Here is a 14,621-nt window from a genome sequence, read left to right as displayed (position 1 = left end):
GTATCAAAAATCAATGGCACTAAGCCGTATCAAATCCCAAAAGGCACGAAGCCAAAGAAAAATCTCAAATGGCATGACGCCATATCAAATATCAAACGGCACAAAACCACAACAAGATTCGAATGGCACAAGCTGGGTACTGCTCCAATGACTTAAAGTCCTCGCCCGCATAAGCTAAAACTGCACAAAGGCATTAAACGCTCCAATGGCCTCAAGTCCTCGCCCGTATGAGGTAAAACTGCATAAGGCATCAAATGCTCCAATGGCTTAAAGTCCTCGCCCGCATGAGCTAAAATTGCACAAGGCATTAATTGCTCCAATGATTTAAAGTCCTCGCCTGCACGAGCTAAAACTGCACAAGGCATTAAACGCTCCAACGGCTTAAAGTCCTCGTCTGCATGAGTTAAAACTGCATAAGGCATTAATAGTTCCAATGGCTTAAAGTCCTCGTCTGCATAAGTTAAAACTGCACAAGGCATTAATAGTTCCAATGGCTTAAAGTCCTCGCTTGCAAGAGCCTAAACTAACAAGGCATCAAATGCTCCTTGCCTGCACGAGTTGAAACTGCACAAGTTGTCAAGTCCAAATAAATACGAAATATCAAGGAACTACAAGTGACTTGATCCTTCAAAGAGGGTACGTAGGCAATCTAGGGCTCTACCTAGATGTAGTCACAAAATCAAATAAACACCCAAATCCTTAAGTTACGATTTATTCATATTAGAATCAAAGGGTATTCCTTTCCCAAAAGAAGGGTTGTAATTAATAGGCGCGTAGCCTAGAATGGGTCGAACTCAATTTAATAAAACCCTCTTCATAAATGAATGAGGGTGAAATTGTGTCGAGTAAATTATTGGTTTACATATTGTGTACAATTTTTGCTCAACATGATTTTTGGCACGCTCGGTGGGACCCGTTGTCCCTTTCATCTCTAATTTTGAAGATAATTAATGTGCTATGTTTTTTGTTTTTTGTAACAGGAAGCATGGCACCGCAAGTTACTGTTTACTTCCACGAACTCCCTACTATTGAATCCAAACTTGGATGTGGAAGGCATGCTAGTCACCAAATCTCTTTCACCATCGATCAAGCACCAACTAACCGCATCATGGTGAAGACGAGGGTAGCGACAAAGACATGCAAGGTGGCTGTCAAAGTCATCAAAGTTGGGCCGAAGAAATCGACCTAGAACGCTCCAAGGAATGCACGGAAAAGAGTGGCATGAGCTCTTAGGAAGAAGATCGCTAGGGAGTGTTTACTTAAAGACATCGAAACCATCTCAAGGGAGCTTCTTGGAGCTGTTTCATCTAAGGACACCATGGTGCCTCGACGCAAGGTCATCAAAGTGACATCATCACCGCCTATCAAGGTTCCTATCATCACTCAAATCACGATCAAAACACTTCCGGTCACTCTACCTACAACGGAGTCGGTCATGATGACCTCTGTCGAAGAAAATGAAGAAATCTTGCCAATAACGTCTGGAAATGTTCAACAAAAGGCCAAGGCCTACGAATTTGTTGATGAAGGTGACAACATTCAATTCGAGGGGCCTATACCACGTGCAAGGGCCCGAGCATTGGCAGTCCATTATCCCGAGAGTTCATCTTCCCTTGGAGACGCTCCTGGTGGAAACAAATCTTTTTCCCAAGAGGAGACTCCTAGAGTAATGACTCAATTCCAAAGGTTGGAGATAAATGAAAACGTCAAATTTGAGAACATGCAAGTTCTGATGACTGGCACATCAAATACAGAAGAATAACTGCTAGAAATGCAACGAAAACTAGCAGAAAAAGAAGCAGAAATGGCATCTTTGGTAGCAGCTAAGGAAGTTGAAATTGTGACTTTAGCAGCTCAGTTAGCCACTCAAGCTACCATAAATAATGCTAGAGATAGAGCAAGGAAAGAAATAGAAGGAGAAAGTTTCGGTGGCCAACTCACGCATCAAGATATCGATGCAATTTTCGCTGAAAAGATTCGTGAATTTCAAATGTCTTTAACGACATCAAGTCTCGGATACCGGAAGCCCTATCCAACTCACTATGACGCAGTGCCATTTCCCCGAGGATATCAAAAACCGAGCTTTGATAAATTTGATGGTTTAAGTGATTATCCTCAAGAACACTTAGCTTATTTTTACTCAGTTTGTAGGGAAACATCGCAGTCAGATCCCTTATTGGTTCGGCAGTTTGTTCAGTCACTCAAAGAGTCTGCTTTCACATGGTACACTCAGTTAGAGCTAGGATCTATTTTAACATGAGATGATATGCAAAGAGCTTTTCTAGCTCAATTCGTCAGTTCAAAGAAAAAAGTCACACTAATGGATCTGGCTCAAACGACACAAAGGCTTGGAGAAAGAGCGAGCGAATTTATCACAAGATGGAGGAGTCTTAACCTATAATGCATGGAAAAGATTTCTGAATTTTCAGCAGTGCAAATATGTTACAACAACCTCATCCCCGAGATTGCAACATTTGTAGGAATTGCGGAACCTCAAACTTTCGATGAGTTGGTATCCAAGGCAAGTAATGTGGATAAGCAAATGTCCCGGAAAAATGTGATTGGAAAGATGATCCAAGACTTAGAAAATAAGTCTAACACCAAGAAAAGAGATAACAAAAGAACACCAAAGAAGGGAGATTCTATGGCAACATTTGTCAAAGTAGACAAGAAAAATGACAATACAAAAAGAAAAGAAGAAACCAAAGGGACGAGGAGGCTTTCGCTTAAGGAAAGAAAAGAAGTTAAGTATAGTTTCAATGATGAAGATGTAGGAACTATCTTCGACGAACTCCTTGCAGCAAAAATGATCACGCTTCTTGAACCAAAGCGTCCCGCTGAAGTAAATAAGACTGATGATCCAAAGTATTGTCGGTATCATCGACTTATCAGCCATACGATAGAGGATTGTTATATCCTTAAGGATATAATTCAAGAGAAGATCAACAAGCATGAGATCGAGATGGATTCATCCTTGAAACATCAGACGGCAACGTCCAACATGATCGAAGGAAAATCAACACCCTCCACTCCATTACCAGAAAGGTCAATCCCTATAGGATTCCATGTCGATAATGAAACCACAGTTGTCCATGCTTATCCTGCCATGCCTCGTTCTGGAAATCCAAAAATTCCAACTCTATATGAGCTCATGACAGCACCAAGTTTTGATGTTTGGGAGGATTCGTCACTTGAATCTGAAGATGAGTGGCAAACCGTCAATGAAAAGAAGGTGAAAAAGATTGCTAAACGTCTTTCTTCCACAAAGCGATCAAAACGAAAATTATGGAGTGGACCACCCTCAAAGGATGGAAAGAAAAAGAGGAAAAGTACTCAGAAAAGGCCAATAGTCTTTCAAGACGATGAATACAAGCAGCCTTTCAGAACACCAATAACCCTCGGAGACTACCTTCCTCCAAAACTTTTCAAGAGTAAGGGAAACAAGGAAGAAATTGACAATTGTTGCGCGACCTCATGTGAAATCCATAACGATGGTGAGGTAGATGAAATAACTCTACACTCTGGCCAAAGGATCCCATCTGTAGACAAGAAAGAAGGTAAAGAAGCAGTTGATTCAGTCAATCATTCCGACAAAATAAGTGCAAGAGAGGTTCCAGTCACTACCACTGCAAAGCTTTGCGGTAGAAATTTCAGTCTCAACCACAAAAGCAAGTACCTCTAAGAACACATGCAAGAGATATGCAACAGTCCCAAGATGGCAAATACGACATTGTCGACCATCTTAAGCGCATCCCATCTCTTCTCAGTGTTTACGATGCTTTGAAAAATGTCAAATGAGCTTAGAGAAGCACTCATCATGGCTTTGACAAATCCTGAAGTATTTGAAACAAGCTTCAAATTTGTAGAAGTGGATACAACGTCGCCAAAGTATTGTGCTTGCTACCTCGCAAGTATCACATTTGACGAAATTGACCTTATACTTCAAGACGAGTATCACAATCGGGCCTTGTACGTCAATGGACTAGTGGGAGACACATCAATAAATCGAATCTTGCTTGATTGTGGATCAGCAGTAAACCTGCTTCTTCTTCGAACACTTCGAGCTCTAGGGATAACTGTTCATCAACTGACACCATCAATGCTAACTATTCAAGGCTTCAATCAAGTCGGACAAAAAGTAATGGGATCGATGGCATTGCAAATGGAGATAGGGGAGTTGTACTCCGATGCCCTTTTCCATGTAATTGATGCTGACACATCTTACAATGTTTTTTTAGGATGCCTGTGGCTTTATACATATGGTGTCGTTCCTTCTACACTCCATCAATGCTTCAAGTTTTTGGTGAATGGTGAAGTCAAGAAAGTTCTAGCGGACACCGACCCATTTAGGGGCGAAGAAGTGAATTACGCAGATGCAAAATTCTACAAACAGTCAAAAGTCACTTTTTCACAACCGACAAAAGATGAAGTGGCGCAGAAGTAATCACAACCACCAACTGTGGGAAAGGCAAAGCCGTCAAGGTTGGTTAAAATCGCGAGTTCTAAAATTCCAAAATCCTGAAAAGTAGTTCTCAACCGTTCATTAAAAGATCAAAGAGAACCTGAAAAGAAGCCAATAGAACAAATCCAAAATGCATTTGAAGCGCTCATGACCAACTACGCGAAGCCTCTATGTAGAATCAACCAATCAATTCCTGGGGGCAATTTGATAGTCTTAACAAATTTGCAAAGGAATAATGGTCGACATGGTCGCATTATTTCATTCAAAAGAAATTAGTTCTCATCAAAAGTTCCATTAAAGATAAAGGCGAAGAGGTGCAAAGCTAAAATGAGTGCCATCAACGTCACGGTGCACCAAGAAAATGATATGCTCAAAGCACCTGTCTCAAATACTGAGAATCATGAGTTTGAAGGCTTTACTAATCTCGAGAAAGCAATGTTGACTGAAGAAGAATCCAGCAACAAGCCACCTCAAGTTTCTGTCTTCCAACGACTTGGAAAAATCACCAACTCTCAACCGAAGAAATCTCATAAAAGCAAAATGTGGAGAATCAAAAGCCAAAAGGTGAAAATAAACCAAGACAAAAATATTGATGCACAAGAAAAGGACAAGATATTGTTCAAGTTAGCATGATCAGTAGCAAAGAAAGGAGCAAGGAATCTGAGAACGAGCCAATTGAACCTGTTAGACAATTCCCAACCTACTTTCCAGTCAAAAAGAAAAATGGACAGGTTCGTACGTGCATAAACTTCAGGACTCTCAACAGTGCACCTCCAATTCTAGAAAAATGAAACTTATGGAACAATTAAGAAAGCAAGCACATAATAAGTTTGTGACTCAACTCAAGTAAACTGCATTACCACTTAAGAAGAAAAAGAAGAGAATGGTGACGAATCAACTGAGCTCAAACAGTGCCACCCCAAATAGAAGATAAGGGCAAACTAGTGCCTAACGTCTCCAAGTGGAAGGGGGGCAAGCTAGTGCCTAACGTCTCCAAAAGGAAAGGGGACAACTGCAGAGGAAGCAAGACAAGATAAATCATTTTCCTCTGAACTATGTATGACTTGATCCCTCAAAAAAGAGTAAGTAGGCAGCCTATCATTAAAAATAGGTGCAGTTATAAAAAAATAAAAATAAAAATCATTCCCGAAAATTAAGGGGTGAACTACGTTCGGCTTGATCCTTTCACAGGGTACGTAGGTAGTTTAGTTTTATTACTAGATACAGCATTAAAAACCACTTTCCCAAAATCAAGGGATGATCTACGTCTGGCTTGATCCCTTCATAAGGTACGTAGGCAATCTGATTCCCAAAAATTAGATGTAGCCATAACTCATCAAAAATTATATATTTTTCCTCCAATGAAATTAGCATTTATTTGAACTCTTCGCATATAAGAGTTTAAATTGGATGACAAGGCATAGGTGATTTTCCCTTGTGTAGATCAAAAAAAAAAAAAAACAAAAAAGAAAAAAAAGGAAAAAAAAAAGAAAAAAAAGAAAGAAAGAGCCCAAAGCATTGAAAAACAATAATTGATATGCATACTTGATTATGGAGAGCTAAATATCAAACTATATTTACTCATGGGTACTGACAACAGCTATATTTGGCTAAAATATTGAAAGCAGCAGCTATGCTTCAAAAATCGTAACATGCCTTGTAAAAAACCTGTAATCATGAAGGGTGGGTCGTGCTTTCGGTCCTACTTGAACCAAGTGATTATAAAATCTACAAGGGGAAAATAAAAAATAAAAAAAATAAAAAGAAAAGAAACCCACGGCAGGGAGAAGAAGGGGTACATGGCAAAAGAGAAGCAAAAAACATAAAAAATCTCCTTGTTTATATCTCTTTGGTTTTGCAGAAAAAGAAGCATAGAGTCAATCTTTCTCCTTTTCCCGAAACAAAATGGAGGTAAGACTTTAAAAAACCCACTGGCTTACCATGGCAACATCAAACTGCCAAAGAAATCCTAAAAAAAATCAATAGCAGCGGCAGAGACCAATTCCAAAACCAACACATAGCAAAATGGTGGAATTCCCTGCACTCAGCCGCAGCAACGAGAGCAATCGAAGGAAAAAGAGGATCGGGAATACCCATCCCACCGACAGCAGCAAGAGACAAGACCAAACTCTCTCTTTCTCCCTCAAAAAGTGGGATTTCTGTAAACATCAGAAACGGCCACCAACAACAACCCAAGCTGCACAATTTGTTCTCCGATAGCAAAACAAACCCCTCCTGTACGGCGGTAACGGCTGCCATAAAGATGTGCCCATCCTTTGCTGCTCCTACAACAAAAAGAATCCCCGAATAAGCATTATCGTCGTTGCGTCACTGTCGCCGTCAACAAAAGGAAGTACCCAGCACCACCTCCAGCCCAGCAAGAAGCAGCAACTATCCTTTGTTCCAAACTTCCAAGATTGTTTCTCTGCTAATAAGGAAGTGACAGCAGGTGCAGAAGGATCTTTTATGGCATCACTTTTAAGTATTTTCGCTCGAGGGTCACAATAAATTAAGAGAAACACACAATCATGTAAATACAACATTCACGATAAGGCGATTGCCTTGTGATTATCCAGAACGAATCTATACCTGGTGGAGTTTATGTAGGATTTGACCACATTATGCTCTTCCATCATTAACATTGTTGTAGGTAATATGGGAACTTGACTAAGATCGTCTTTGTTGTTGTCATCATGTAAAATTGAACCAAGTGCACCAGAATCATATGCTGTTGTATCTCCGTATCCAGCATCACATACCACTATCTTTCCCTTAACAGAATCGCTGTCCAGGCAACCACATTTACAAATTCTGACATGCAACAAGACAGTACTTTAGCTGCTTACTAACAGATTATATTGCTTCTTGTTAAACACTAAAAAGGGCAAAAAAATCACCCAGCATCCTGTCGAGTGCAATCTTTCGCTGCAGCATATTTTCCGTGTATTAAGGAAAAACTTGTTCCATTTAATGTGAAAGTGTTAATAGAATCCCCCTGTTTGTGCAAAAGTGTAAACATCAATAATAACGGAATATCTGAATCAAATAAACAAGTACAAATATATTTCGGGGAGGCAGGAAGTACATGATACATACAAAAGTGTTTTTCCATTTGCCAGAACAACTTTTTCAATGATATGGCGATCTATGGTACTTGCTGCAACTGTCAATATCCATGGTGCTACGCATGACACAGTAGCGATTTGAGGCCCTTCATTGCCTGCAGGCTGTATGGTCAGTATCCCTTTTTTCATTGCATGAAAAGCACCAATTGTGAAAGGGTCCTCATCAAAAATAGTCACAAAACCAGATCCAAATGAAATCGTAATGACGTTAACTCCGTCATCAATAGCATCGTCAAAAGCAACCAAGACGGAATCTGCACTGCACCCTTTATCATGATCACAAAGTTTATATGTTGCAATTCTTGCTGCCGGAACACCTCCTCTTGCAGTGCCTTTTGCTAGTCCATAAAAGCTCAAGTCCTTGTTAGACGAGATCAGTATGCTAAGGAAATCACCGCAACTTGAGGAGTTTGACTTGGATCAAACTCTTATCCTCTCAGCTGTTCCTAGTTTCTAGGACTTGTTTGTTTGATTGGTTTTCTGTGGTAATCTAAACATGTGGATGTAATCTTCTCTTTGGTTTTCTGTTTGTATTTTTTTTTTCAAACGCTCCTTGTATCTAGGGTTTTCAAACCCAAACTGTTATCATGAAAGTATTATAAATACATGCATCCCATAATTGGGGGATATGCAATTATAGTGAAACACTGAGTTAGTAACTTTTACATGGTATTGAGCCCTTTTTTTGTCTAACGACACCGATCCTCCTTTTCTTCCCACGCTTCAATGGCTGAGAACAATGTTGTCCCCTTCTCCTCCGCTTCCAACCCCATTTCCCCTCATTCGTTCCACCCCTTCACCACTGTCGTTAACATCAAACTTGATAGGACCAACTACCCACTGTGGTTGGCCCAAATTCTCCCAATTCTCAAGAGCAGAGATCTGATGGGATATGTTGATGGAACGATGGTGTCTCCTCCCAAGCATCTACCTGGTGTAACAACTGTGAACCCTGCGTACACTGCATGGGTCCAATAGGTTTAAATGATCCTTAGTTGGATCAATGGCTCGTTGACGGCTTCTGTCCTGTCTATCGTGGCGAGCAAGAGGACTGCTCGAGCCACCTGGGAAGCACTCGAGCAACGGTATGCTTCTACTTCACAAAACAGGATTTTGTTTCTGAGAAATGAATTATTGCAGACGAAGAAAGGTGATCTTACTGTGGCGGATTACCTTGATCGCATGAACGCGATTGCTGACAATCTTGCCCTAGCAGGGCAACCAGAGAGTGATGATGAACTGGTCCAGATTGTGTTAAACAACCTAGGACCTGCCTTCGAGATGACTATCAGTGCTGCTCAAGCCCGTGATTCTCCAATCACTTACCCTACTCTTGAGGCGCTGTTGTTAACTACTGAGCATAGAATGGCTGCGCACACTACTCCTTTGGTGGAATCTGCACAAGTCAATGCTTTTGTTGCTTCTCGTGGTCGAGGTGGTGGCCGCGCTCGAGGGACTGGGAGAGGTGCTTCTTCATCCTATCGAGGTAACGTGTTCAACCAACGAGGAAATAGTCCTCGGACCAACAACAACTCTCGCACCATGCCATGCAGTGGAGAGCGGGTTGGCTCTAATGGTGAGAGAATTGTTTGCCAAATCTGTGGCAAACTAGGTCATCCGGCCCTTGATTATTATAATAGGATGAATGCTGCGTTTGAAGGATGAATTCCCACTTAACGCCTTGCAGCCATGTCGTCTGCCCCTATCACTTTCAACAAACAACAGAATGGTACCTGGCTGTTGGACACTGGCGCAAATGCTCACATAACTCCTGAGATTCAGAACCTTGTTAACCCTAAAAAGTATAATGGTAATGAAACTATTGGGGGTGTAGGTAATGGCTCTGGCATTTCTATCTCTCATTCTGGTTCAAATAAATTACATACTCCAACTTGCTCGTTTGACATGCATAATATCCTTCATTGTCTTTCTGCCTCCCAAAATATACTTTCTGCGCATAAGTTCATTTTGGACAACAATTGCTATCTCCTAATCTTTCCCTATTTTTTCCTTGTTAAGGACCTTAAGACTCGGAAGACACTTTTCCGAGGGAGATGTGAGAATGGATTATATCCATTTCCATGTGGCACTGGACAACTCAAGCATCCAATTTCAGCATTTGTAGGCCTTCGGTGTTCAGTGAATACATGGCATGCAAGACTAGGTCACCCTGCCAATTCTATAATTAAGTTTTTAATTTCCAATAACTTGGTACCAATTCACGGTACTTCAAATGTAAGCTTTTGTCAATCGTGTCCCTTAAGCAAGAGTACAAAGTTACCTTTCAAATTGTCTGAGTCAATGTCTCAATCTCCTTTGCAACTTCTACACTCTGATGTGTGGTGTTCTCCCATTAATTCTAATGAAGGTTTTCGTTATTACGTTTTGTTTGTGGATGACTACTCTCGCTATTCTTGGATCTTTCCTATGAAAAACAAGAGTGAAGTGTTCGAAATCTTTGTTACATTTAAGGCCAAAGTTGAAAAAATGTTTGATTTGCCCATTAAAACCCTTTAGTGTGATAAAGGTGGAGAGTATAAAAGCCATGCCTTTCAAAAATTTCTCAATGATAATGGCATTTCACAACGATTTTCTTGTCCTAAACACCCTGAACAGAATGGAATTGCCGAGCGAAAACATCGACACATTATTGAAACAAGTATAGTCATGCTTTCACAATCTCACATGCCCAAAAATTTTTGGTTTGATGCCTGTTCCACGGCAGTTTACTTGATCAATCGTTTGCCAACTAAACTTTTGTCTTACGCATCCTCTTATGAGAAACTTTTTCAAAAAAACCCAAAGTATGATGTTTTAAAGGTGTTTGGTTGTCGATGTTTTCCTTGGTTAGTGCCTTATACACAAAATAAACTTTAACAAAAATCCAAAGCTTGTGTTTTCTTGGGTTATTCACTGAATCATCAGGGCTACAAGTGCTTAGATCTGTCTACAAGACGCATTTATGTGTCTCGCCATGTCCTATTCGATGAGGACTGCTTCCCTTTCCAGGGACTCACATCTTCTTCAGAAAACGTGACACCTTTAGGTAACCTTCTGACCCCAGATCTCTTATTGACGTTTGACACCCCTAGTAGCCCTAGTTTGCATCCACCACTTAACCCTAATCTTGCTGTCTCGTCTCTTTCCCAAGAAGTTAACCCTAATCCAACCACTCTTGCCACAGGAGCCTCTCCAACTGACACCCATCCTAACCCAGTTTTATCTCAACCTTGCCCTCCAATACTTGTGCCATCCCCTACTATCCAGTCTGTTACACCATCAAATGAGCAAGTCGCTGAACATTTTGCACATGTGCTCCCTGCTACTCCTGATGTTCCACACTATTAAGTTACTACTCGTTCCAAGTCAGGGATTCATAAACCCAATCCCAAATATGCCATGCATTTAACTGTTGACACGTTACCTGTTGAACCAACGTGTTTCAGTCAAGCTATTAAGTATCCGGAGTGGAGAAATGCAATGAGTCAAGAGTTTAATGCATTGCAGCGATGTGGAACTTGGAGTTTGGTTCCCCATCATTCCAACATGAATTTGCTTCCTAACAAGTGGGTGTTCAAGTTGAAGAGACGTGCAGATGGTACGATTGAACAACATAAAGCTAGGCTTGTTGCCAATGGGTTTCATCAACAGGCTGGAGTGGATTACAGTGAGACATTTAGTCCTGTTGTCAAGCACAGTACGATAAGGCTTGTTTTAAGTCTTGCTGTGTCTAACAAATGGCAGGTCAGGCAGCTTGACGTGCAAAATGTGTTTCTGCATGGGTTTCTGAAGGACGAAGTTTACATGCGCCAGCCACCGGGGTTTGTTGATCAGCAATTCCCAAATCATGTGTGTAAACTTCAACGTAGTCTTTATGGTTTGAAGCAAGCGCCCAGGGCCTGGTTTCAGAGGTTCTCAGATTTTTTGCTTGAATTAGGGTTCCAGGAATCCACATGCGACTACAGTTTATTTGTGTTCAGACAAAACGGTGTGTATTTGCTTCTCCTAATCTATGTGGATGATATACTAATCACAGGCAATAGTTCTCACCAAATATCCCGATTGATTCAGCGCTTGGCTACGTTGTTCTCTATGAAAGACTTAGGAACCCTTCATTATTTTTTGGGGGTTGAAGTCAACTATTATGGGACTGCTATGCATCTCTGTCAATCTAAATTTGCATTGGACTTGTTATCTCGCACCAAATTTACTGAAGCCAAGCCTATATCTACTCCCGTCTCATCTGGTCAAAAGCTCAGTGCGCATGGGGGAGAACTGTATGACAAACCAGAGGTGTATCGTAGTGTGGTTGGAGCACTACAATACCTGACAATTACACACCCAGATCTGTCCTATGTTGTCAACCAAGTATGCCAGTTTATGCATGCTCCCAAAACAACTCACTGGATGGCCGTCAAACGGATTTTACGATATTTGAAGGCCACGCATACTCATGGTCTTCTATATAAACTTGGACCTACTCAACTCAGTGCTTTCTCTGATGCGGATTATGCAGGGAATCCGGATACTCGTCATTCAACTGGTGGTTTTTGTATATATCTTGGTTCCAACCTTATATCCTGGAGTTCAAAGAAGCAGAAGACTGTTTCTAGGTCTAGTGCTGAAGCCGAGTATAGGCAGTTGGCATGCGGCTGAGCTCTCCTGGTTAAGATCATTATTCAAAAATCTGCATTTGTATTTGGTTCGTCCTCAAATCTGGTGTGACAATATATCTTCCATAGCTCTCGCACCTAATCCAGTTTTCCATGCACGAACTAAACACTTGGAAGTCGATTATCACTATGTACGGGAGCAGGTGGTTCGTGGGCAATTATTGGTTAATTATCTTTGTACGCAAGATCAACTTGCTGCCTTGTTTACCAAAGGTCTGTCTTCGTCTCGGTTTAAGTTCCTTGTCTCCAAGCTTCCCGTTGTTCCACAACCTGTCAGCTTGCAGGGGGCTGTTAGACGAGATCAGTATGCTAAGGAAATCACCGCAACTTGAGGAGTTTGACTTGGATCAAACTCTTATCCTCTCAGCTATTCCTAGTTTCTAGGACTTGTTTGTTTGATTGGTTTTCTGTGGTAATCTAAACATGTGGATGTAATCTTCTCTTTGGTTTTCTGTTTGTATTTTGTTTTTCAAACGCTCCTTGTATCTAGGGTTTTCAAACCCAAACTGTTATCATGAAAGTATTATAAATACATGCATCCCATAATTGTGGGGATATGCAATTATAGTGAAACACTGAGTTAGTAACTTTTACAGTCCTTAACAGTGTTTCCTACTGCGATAGAGGCTGTGTGAGTTCCATGACCGATGTTGTCCCTTGCAGATTCAGATATGTAATATCGAGCTCCGATGAGCTTGCTGCAACATATGCATTTCACTCTTCATATAATCCTAGTATACGCAGAGGGCCAGAGGCAAGTACCAATGTTACGACTGCCAAATGGTGAATACACACTACACGAAAACTGGTCAGAAGACATGAAGGCAAAAGCGTGCCTGTTGCTGCCAATAGGCACGAAATACCGTTTCCATAGGCTATAGCAACACTACATTACCAAATTTGGCACGGTGCAAGTGAATTTTTGTTAGCATTTTCACAAATTTTTACAATAACTGAGAGATGAGAAGTGAGGGAACTTACTTGTTGCAAGTAAAATTTTTGCCTCCTTCGCAAGCACCTTTCCAACTCTTTGGAGGAGGACCAAAAACTTCGTCTTTAAAGCTCTCAGATTCCGGCCAAATTCCAGTGTCAATGACCCCAACAATTATATCACTCTCAACTAGGATGTCTCGATTCATTTTCTCATTTAAACCCATAAAGTCCAAGATCTTGTTGTCTGCAGTTGGAATGATATGCTTGAAAAGATGGAGACTACTTCCTTCATATCTGCAACACAGTTTGTAAGAATAAAAAGTTTTCGTGACACACCATTTTACTCTTTTGTAGTGACATAATAAATTATATCAGAGTGCTCACCACCAAGTTTTTTCCTTTCCTTGTCAATGAGTTTTGCTGCAAACCCATTGAAACTCCTTTTGTAACTTCGTACTACCAGTAAACTTTCCGGCAAACTGAGAGAGTGAGAGAGGATAAGAACTAGGTTTTGGCTAAAAAGACCAAAAAAATGTAAGTTGAAGGTCTAGACCGACTACCTTCCCTGGACAATTCTTTGCAGAATACTTAGGTGGTGAGACACCGGTGAGAACTCCCCATCTGGAAGGGACCCCATGCACACAATATGAACCTGCATCATCATCGTCATCCCATTCCAAGTAAAAACTTACTATTTAAACAAAGAACCATTGAAATCTTTCTGACGATTCTTACCTTTCTATCCTCATCAGTTGCCTTGCATAACAAGCTCATGCCCAGCATAAGAAGCGCTAAAGCGCAATACAATAGAACAGCTCCATTTTTCGCCATTTTTCTGTGCTCGAAAACTTCATGGCCGACGAGGACTTAATATATACTGGGACTATTTAATGACAGATTGTTCTCTCAATCAATGCATCCGGCTTTTCTTGAATTAAGGCACCAGATAAACTTAAAAGTTGTTGCAATTGAAAGCTTGGTTTTGGATAACCTGGAAGACATGCAGAGAGGGACTCAGTAACGGCAATCAACCAGCAATCACTGCACCAAACCCATTATATCATGTGCAGCTGAGCTTTAGTATAAGCCAAGTTTTTCTGCACAATCTAATTCCTCATTTTTATGGAATAAGAAGTGTGCACACAATTAATGGGAGAGTCTTACATGTAACCAGGGATAAATTCTCGTCTCTGTACGTAACTCTCTCTCTACGAAACTCATCGTGGTAAAAATATATCACTGATTAGACCCAAGTAAAGTTTGCTACAATTCATGCAACATTAAATTATTTTTTTGGGTGGTGAACTACGATATTTCTTTTAAGAGCACACGTTTTTACAATTAGAGAGTCTAGTAATCGTTTGGGAGTGATTTTCGTACTTGGAAAGGCATACACGCACTAGGGATTCTTTTCGGTAGTGATTTTCA

General features: G+C 40.8%; 2 pseudogenes; one reads left to right on the top strand and one right to left on the bottom strand.

Annotated features, from left to right (window-relative positions):
- The first annotated feature begins 1,804 nt into the window (after positions 1-1,804).
- LOC148698198 (uncharacterized) lies at positions 1,805-3,682 on the top strand (annotated as a pseudogene).
- A 2,948-nt stretch (positions 3,683-6,630) lies between these two features.
- Positions 6,631-14,173, bottom strand: LOC137714256 (subtilisin-like protease SBT4.6; annotated as a pseudogene).
- Positions 14,174-14,621: the final 448 nt, after the last annotated feature.

Source organism: Pyrus communis, chromosome 3 (assembly GCF_041283825.1).
Source record: "Pyrus communis isolate YQ-2024b chromosome 3, ASM4128382v1, whole genome shotgun sequence".
Classification (NCBI taxonomy): Eukaryota; Viridiplantae; Streptophyta; class Magnoliopsida; order Rosales; family Rosaceae; genus Pyrus; species Pyrus communis.
This window is presented reverse-complemented; position numbering and strand designations above follow the sequence as displayed.